At 38.7% G+C, this 9,159-nt stretch overlaps 1 protein-coding gene across 1 annotated transcript in view; it reads left to right on the top strand.

Annotated features, from left to right (window-relative positions):
* The window catches only part of CHMP2B (charged multivesicular body protein 2B), a 30,977-nt gene that overhangs the window by 3,268 nt on the left and 18,550 nt on the right, over positions 1-9,159 (top strand). The gene's annotated exons all lie outside the window — the stretch shown is intronic.

Below are 9,159 nucleotides of genomic sequence, written 5' to 3'. Positions count from 1 at the left end.
AGCCCAGCAGCGGCAGGTGGGGAACCTTGGCTTCCTCCTTCACTGGAGCAAGCAAGCCTCCTGTTTGCTTCAGCTGCCTGGCTGCCAATCGCCTTCTTGGTTGGCAGTTAATTTGCATATCTTGCTGATTAGCCATTGGGAAGGGTAGCGAAGTTATGGTTAATTACCATGTTTCTCTATTATTAGATAAGGGTAGATATTGACAAATTAGAGGTCCTACATAAGCCAGCACCAAGTTAGCATTTTGTATGCAGCATCTTATTATAATTCTCACAACACCTGTAAGTACTGTTATTATCTCCACTTTGAAGATGAGGAAATTGAGAGGCAAAGGTTGAAGTAATTTGTCCAAAGTTACACAAGTACTAAGTGGCAGAGCCAGGGCCTAATCTTTTTGAATATTATCAATGTTATTTTTTTTAATAGATAATCCTATGGCACAGTTTAATTTTGCTGTTCTTGCTAAGTAATTGGAATTCTCAACTTTTGTTAGTTATCATGTAATGTTACCTTTTGTCTGTGAGCCAGACTGTTCTCTCAGAGTGAGTGCTAGAACTTTAGTATCTAATGACAATAGAACTGGAAACAACTCTCCTTTTCCTGATTCTCTCTTGACCCAGTATTTCTTAGGCAGCATTGTCCTACCTCTTTTTGCTCTTTGTCTTAAACTCTTGCAGGAATAGTGATGGCTCCTATCTCCACCTCTTTATTTCTCAGATGCTCCCCATTTTACAGCAGTTTGCCTTACATCTCATGAAATGAGATTTTGTTAAGATCATCAATTACTGATAGATCACCAAATCCAATAGCTATTTGTTAATGATCATCTCTTGGGCCTATGTTTTACATTTGAATCTGATAAAAATTTCTTCCTTAAAACTCTCTTGGCTCCCATGACATAATTTTCCTCATATTCCTCTTTTTCTTTCTCCTTTCAGGTTTTTATTTTCTTTTTTTCCTCCCTTCCTCCCATCCCTCCTTCCCTCCCTCCCTTCTCCCTTCCTTCTTTCCTCTAACTTACTCCTTAAATGTTAGTGTTCTATTGGTTCCACCTTGGGCTACCATTATGCTAATTGTACATTCTCTATCTGCATGATCTTATTCAGACACTTATTATTTTAATTTTAACCTAAATCTTGATGTATCCCAAATTTGGTTTTCTTGGTATATTTTTCTAAGAGATCAAAACATGCAGTAGTTTGCTGAGTATTTCTACCTAGATGTCTCAAAGTGTGTGAAATTAAAGAGATCCCCAACAGAAATCATCACCATCTCCTTTAAGCCACTTTCTTTCCTGGTTCTCCTCCTCCAGTGTTTGGGAGCTCTTGATTTTGTCCTCTGCCTTCAGTTAATTACCAAGTCTGCTCCTTTTGCTTCTTAAATATTTGACACATATGATCTTCCTCTGCATTTCTTCAAATCCTTATTGTCATTCATATCCCATTTATCCTGCACTTTACTGTGTCACCTGTTTTTCTTTGCTATAGCTTCATGGCCTTTAAATCGTTCACCTATGATGGGTGTTCCCTTAGTGCTTATTATTTTGAGTATTTAAAAACTCAGATTGTACTTCCTACTTGGCTCCCACTTCTTGGCATACTAAAATATTATTATTATTATTATTATTATCACTATTATTATTATTGCTTGTGGGATTCAGGAGCACAGTACAGTCTTCCTAGCATTTTTTCTGAGCAAAGGTCTCCATACTTTTAGGATGGATATTTCTAGAAAATGTTTCCCTGTGTATTTCTCCATCCCTATCATGATACCAAAGACTGGTATTTCTTTTCATGCTACTTTTACCTACCTTCAAGTCCAGGTGTCTGTGAGACAGATGATCTTTCCCTCTCATTTCCCTATTTATTTAAGCTGAAAATTGGCCTTAGGCCATTTTCTGAAGCTGTTCTTGAAGGCAGGGCCAGAGCCTGTGTCTTTAAGAACCAAATGTAACCTATAGTTGGCCCATCTAAATACTTCCCTTTAGCTCTCCAAAAACTGATATTTTAATAATAGTAATAAATTCGTTTCAATGAATTCCTCAGGGCTTGAGTGACTTTTGGGAGTTTACTGGTAAGGGAAAAATACAACACATTCCTTTTTACTTCCTTCTATGCCACCATAGGGCTACATTCTCCTGTCCTCTCTTTAGTGTTGTCTTTCCAAGCAAGTTCTGCTGAGTTTTTGAACTTCAGTCTGGTTCTTAAGTGGATCCTTGGCTACCTGGACCATATGTAGAGTAAAGCTGTTGGCATGATCTTCCACTGTCCTTTCTGTTTTCCATAGTTGTTTTTCTTTTTTTTATTTTCTTTACCATGGATCAAAACTGGTTCATTAAGTTGATAGCATTTCTCCCTGATTTCTGAGATACCATTTCCAAAGCCTGAAAAACGAATTTACTTTGCATATGAAATTCTAATTTCTCCTCACCTACTCTCTCATTGTCATTTTCCTTCTGGCTTTGAATAAATTTGGTTCCTAGAGCCAGCATTTTGTAGGTTCTGACCTTTCTTACCCCTTACCCTTTGAGCTGGTAGGATTTTTGCAGCACTCCTCCTGCCCCCATCTACAGAAGAAGATTGCACATCCCCACATAGTCAGGACTACTTTCTACCTTATTGTTCATCGGTGAGCTCCACCATGCCTGCTTTTGCTGAACTCACACTCTTGGCTCTTGTTTTTACTGTCATGATCATATCCCACTATACGAGTGCCACTGTACCCACTATTTCCAGTGGTACCAGCTAATGCAGAGCTTGCAGATCAATCTAAAGGGGGAGTTCCCTCCCCTCTTGAGACCTGGGTACCAAAAGCCAATTAACAGAAATGGTAAAGCAGGATATGGGACATTTTGTGCTCCTATCTCAATGCATGTGATGGTTAGATTCAAGATAATTGATAGAAGTAAAGTTGCATAAATCAAAATGATTTTTCCTAAAGAATGCATTTAAAAGCAGAAAATATGATATCTTAGATTTAAAAGTCTATCATGACTTTAAAGGACAACACCCAGTATATGGTAGAGTAGATGCTGTCTAGTAGACCAGCTGACATCCCACTGAGTGGTACAATCTGCATGTTGTGCCTCATGCTCATGAGACAGTAATCCTGAACTGCCCTGCAAGCTTGAGACAGCCCCCCCCCCATAAGATAGGCACTTAAAACAATATTCTCCGCAGATTAATGAATGTCCGTATTTACAGTTGATAATTACTTTTTTTCTTTAATCCTCAAATGTGCAAATTGTATGTAAATGAGCATGGTCTAAGGACAGCCATAATTCAAGTTGGCCCTTGGCCTCAGACCTCACTAGGGAGGCCCTTTTAGATTTGTTTTGAATTTTCAGCTTTCTTTTTTCCTTTTCTGTAAGCAGATAGACCTTACTGACTTGGAGTCAAAGAAAGCAGAAGGACCTTATCTGTCTATGTCTTCCTACGTCCAAAATTTAAATAAAATCCGAGACCTTATTACTCTAGTGCATGCATGTGTTATCTGGTTCAGTACTAAGAGTCTTAAAGGCTTGAGACAGGCTTTTATTGTCAAGAGCGGCCTGCGTGGTTTTCTCTAAGTGTTGTGCTGGGTATAGGTCAGGGAGGGTGGTGATAGGGACAGCCCCAGACCCTTTTTACCTCATCAAATGGTGACAGAGGGAACACACCATAGGTGTCCTTTTGACATTTGCAGTTTAAGTTTTCTATTACCACGTACTGTGAAGTGCTTCACCACAGCCCACAAGGTGCAGATGAAGTGCTGGAGTGTAAGGATTCAGGGCATGCTCTTTTACCTGGGGAGGGAAGCAAAGGGTCAGCAGGGGAGCAGGATGGACAGGAGCCAAGCTCCTAGATGTCAGCAGTACCCTGTACATGTTGCTGTCATTGTCGGGACTCAGTGAAAAGAGGGGAAAGCATTGATTACTTAAATGCTCCATTTTTTCTGTTGTAGAACAATAGCTGTCATAGTTCAGATTTTACTATTAATATCAACCTTCTTCCTTGCTAGCGAGTATATTTTATTATACATTTTAAAGGAATATGTTTAATTATTTTACATTTCAGTATATATGTTTATAGTCCTTTATGTCACTGTTAATTAACATAATGGGATAATAGTTGGCATGAAGTAAGGTGGAAATACAAATGGATAAATAAATAAAATACATGCATTCCCTCCTCTTAAAGAGCTTGTAATTTGGGAAAGAAATCAGACCTATTAAGAAATAAATATAGCCGAAACCGGTTTGGCTCAGTGGATAGAGCGTCGGCCTGCGGACTGAAGGGTCCCAGGTTCGATTCCGGTCAAGGGCGTGTACAGGGTCGCACATTCCCAGTGGGAGATGTGCAGGAGGCAGCTGATTGATGTTTCTCTCTCATCGATGTTTCTAACTATCTCTCTCCCTTCCTCTCTGTAAAAAATCAATAAAATATATTTAAAAAATAAATAAATATAATGGAAAATAAACTTGGCCTTAAAAACATTGAAAGTGCCTTAAAACCTTTCCTCATATTATTCCTTCTGAATTATCTAGAAGACAAAATAATTAAATGTGGGTTTAGTATAGAGATTATTTTTTAAAAATTAAAGAGCAATTTGTTCGTTTTATAGGATATACCTATCATTTCATATGAAAATATTTTACTACCTTTTTCTACTTACCATAATGTGTTTTAAAATATTATGACTGTGTTTTAGTGTATAACATTATATGCTTTCAGTTTATAGCTTAGAAATGTTTAAATATTAATAGTCTATTAACAATAGGCTGTGGAATTTGCAGTAGTTAATTTTCTTTATTTTCCTTCTCTAATATACAGTGACAGTTATGGTACACATATTTACATAAAATTAAGAAAGGGGAAGTAAAACTATTTGATTGTATTATGTTTTGTTAAAATTTCATGTCATGAAACTGTTTCGTTTTTGTTACTGACACTATTACAGATATCCCCCATTTCCACCCCACTTTGCCCACTTCATAATACTTGGTTTTTCAACAAAGATATCTATAACCTTTACTCTGATTCTTTGACACTAACTGGGTGTATCCAGCAATTCAGTTAAATTGTAACACTATCTATCTGGAGTTAGCACAGACTCTACAGGTTAAGGGCTCAGTCCCACAGGACTGTCCTCACTTAATATTCCAGGAACAAGTTGCTACCATTACTTCTGACTAACTTGTTATAAATTCAGGTGTCACCACAACTCTCTCCTCACATTTGAGAATCATTAGAAAAACTCTCAGAACTCAGGAAAGTGCTTTACTTACTATTACTGGTTTGTTATACGGATAAAACTCAAGAACAATTGGTCAAATGGAAGGAAGGTATTGAGGGGGTGGGAGAAAGAGCTTCCATGCTCTCTCTGGGCATGCCACCTTCCCAGCCTGTCCGTTTGTTTACCAACCCAGAAGCTCTACCAGTCTCTTTGTTCAAGAGTTTTAAAAACCCAGTTTTCACTCATTCCCCTCTCCTGAGGGCTGAGACTGAAAGTTCCCATCCTCTAATCAAGTATTTGATTTGGTAACCAGCCCCATCCTGACCTTGTCTAAGCCCCCCCACCCCCACCCCCGCCCCTTCCTGAGTCAAAAGACATTTCTATCACTCAGGAATTTCCAAGGATTATGTGAGCTCTGTTCCAGGAACTCAGGAGATATATATATATATACATACACACACACACACACACACACACACATATATATACACACATAAATACATACACATCCTAGAAATGAAAAAGTGTGTATTATTAGAATTCTAGATCTGAGCAATCCAGGCTTCAGCAGTTTCTTTGCACCTGTGTCAGTGATCTGGCCACAATTTAACTTATTAAACTTATTAATATGGTGGATACTTTTATTGCTTAGTACTATTGTAACCTTAGACCAGTGGTTCCCAATGTGGGCACATGCCTCACAGAGGGACAATTTGATTTTTAAGGGGGGCAATTTGAAAATGAGTTATTAACAGTGAATTTTTTGCCTTTCTTGTGGTTCTAGGGGCCTCATATACAGTATATAAATATGTGATGTATTTATGTATTTCATTTCTCTATTATATGTTTTGAAACTTTGCCTCAGACCATCGGAAAACACATATATAATTACATATTGTTTTTGTGATTAATCACTATGCTTTAATTATGTTCAATTTGTAACAATGAAAATACATCCTGCATATCAGATATTTACATCACAATTCATGACAGTAGCAAAATTACAGTTATGAAGTAGCAACGAAAATAATTTTATGGTTGGGGTCACCACAACATGAGAAACTGAATTAAAGGGTCGCGGCATTAGGAAGGTTGAGAACCACTGGTGTAGAACATGAGTTGTGATGCTCCATCATTACAAAGGATAGTGGTTGCTGGCTTTGTTGCAGTTAGTTGAGGTGAAATTCACATAACGTTAACCATTTTAAAGTGAAAAGGTCAGTAGAATTTAATACATTCACAGTGGTGTATGACCATTACCTGTAGTTCCAAAACATTTTCATCACTTTAGAATCAAGCCCTGTACCCATTAAGCAGGGACTCATCATTCCCACTCTCCCCAACCCTGGCAAATACCAATCTGTTTTTCTGTATTTATGAATTTCTCTATTCTGGGTATTCCAAATGGGTATAATCATAAAATGTGACCATTTATATCTGGCTTCTTTCACTTAGCATAGCATTTTGAGGTTTATCTATGTTATAAAACTATCAGTACTTTGTGTCTTTTTATAACTAAACTAGTGACGCGGTGCACAGATTCGTACACATTGAAAGAAAATTAATTAGAAGGTGACTGGCGGGGCGGGACTGGGAGAGACAGGCCGGACACACCCTGGAGCCAACCTCCCTTGGTCCTTCCCTGGCTTCTGCAAAGTAAGTGGGGTCCCTCCAGCAGGTGGGGTCCCTTGGCCTGGCCTGCAGGGATCAGGCAGGTCGAAATTGGCTCTTTGACATCCCCCAGGGGGTCCCGGAGTGAGAGGGGGCACTCTGCAAAGTTTCTGTTGTACAGGGTGTGGAATGCAAATGCAGGAGCTGCCCCCTGGTGGTCAGTGCACTCCCACAGGTGGAATGCTGTTCAGCCAGAAGCCGGCTCACGGCTGGTGAATGCAGTGGTGGTGGTGGGGGCCTCTCCCACGTCCATGGCAGCACTAAGGAACAGAGAGCAGAGTGGTAAGGAGCAGCGAGCAGGCAGGCGGTAAGGAGCGAGGGCTCCTGGATATCCCTGAGAGACCCCAGACTGCAAGAGGGCGCAGGCCGGACTGAGTCCCCCCCTCACCCCCCACCAATGCATGAATTTTGTGCACTGGGCCTCTAGTGTATAGATACTATTCCATTATACATATATATCACAATTTGTTTATTCATTCATCTGTTCATGGATATTCAGGTTGTTTCCACCTTTTGGCTATTGTGAACAGTACTTCTATGAACATTTATGTAGAAGTATTAGTTTAAGTACCTGTTTGAATTCTTTTGGGTAAATACCTAGGAGTGGAATTGTTGGGTCATATGATAATTTTATGTTTTTTAACTTTTTGAGGAACCACTGAACTGTTATCCACAGGGGCTGAAATAATTTACATTCCTACAAGCAATGTACAAGGGTACCAATCTCTATATCTTCACCAATACTTGGCGTTTTCCCTTTTTGTTTTTGATTATAGCCATTATGGTGGATGTGAACTGGTATCTCATTTTCCTAATAGCTAATGATTGATATCGGCTATCTTTTTCATGTGTTTATTGGCTTTTTGTATATTTTCAGAGAGATGTCTATTTAAATCCTTCACCCAATTTTAAGGGTGTTGTTTGTCTTTGTTTATGAATTGTAAGAGTTCTTTATATATTCTGGGAAATAGACTCTTACCATATATATAATATGCATATATTTTATCCCATTCTGTAGATTGTCTTTTTACTTGATAATGTCCTCTGATACATGCAAGTTTTAATTTTCACAAAGTCCCATTTATCTATTTTTTCTTTTGTTGCGTATGCTCTTAGTGTCTGTTGTATTTAAGAACCCATGGCCAAATACCAGATCATGCAGATTTATTCCTGTGTATTCGTCTAAGAGTCCTATGATTTTAACTCTTAAATTTGGGTCATTAATCTTTTTTTTTTAGTTAATATCTATATGTGGTGTGTTGCAGGAGTCCAGTTTCTTCCTTTTTCATCCAGTTTCCCATCACTATTTGCTGATAAAACTATTATTTCTGTTGTTATTGTTTTTAAATATATCTCTTCAGTAAAAATTTTCTCTAGTGAAGTGATTAAGATCACTCGTTCTGGAGACAGAACACTTACGTCCAAATCTGGCATTACTGCTTATCCCTTGTGACCTTAGGCAAGTTTTTAAACTTCCTAATACTCAACTTTGTTATATACAAAATAATAGAAAATCAACTCCCTAGCATTATTATGAATATTATGTTGTATAATATATGTAAAATAGTTATAAGATTCCTGACAATGATAGATCAGTTTTGGTAAGAATTACCATCCATATCTGTGATCCTTTAAAAAAATCACTGTCCTATGTAATAAAAGGCTAATATGCAAATAAACAGCGGAACGACCGGTAGATACGACACACACTGACCACCAAGGGTCTGATGCTCAATGCAGGAGTTGTCCCCTGGTGGTCAGTGTGCTTCCACAGGGGGAGTGCCACTCAGCCAGAAGCCAGGCTTGCCAGAGAGCTTACAGCTGGCAAGCACAGCAGCGGTGGCGGGAGCCTCTCCTGCCTCCATGGCAGTGCTAGACTACGAGAGGGCACAGGCTGGGCTGAGGGACACCAGTCCCGTCCCCCCCCACACACACACACCAGTGCACAAATGTTGTGCATCGGGCCTCTAGTTTAGTAATAACCCTAATTATCACCCATCGGGCCTAGATAAGTACTTTAATTCTTCAAAGGGTAAGACTGATGAATTAAGATAAATTTCAGGGCATTGTGTATGTTATTTACTCTTAACAACAATCCCTATTTTATCAGAAACCTGAGATTTAGAGTGTTAACTAACTTTGCCAACAAATAATGATCAAGTGGCAGAGATGGGATTCATTGGATCATCTGCTGCTTCACTCTGTTATGGTGATTTAGTGCAGAAAAAAACCTTTAGTAAACATAACCTTATTTCTTTCTGGAAGTTCATATAA

The sequence above is a fragment of the Myotis davidii genome, unplaced genomic scaffold (assembly GCF_000327345.1).
Source record: "Myotis davidii unplaced genomic scaffold, ASM32734v1 scaffold42, whole genome shotgun sequence".
Lineage (NCBI taxonomy): Eukaryota > Metazoa > Chordata > Mammalia > Chiroptera > Vespertilionidae > Myotis > Myotis davidii.
Note: the sequence above shows the minus strand (reverse complement) of the source record. Positions and strands in the feature narration are given on the sequence as shown.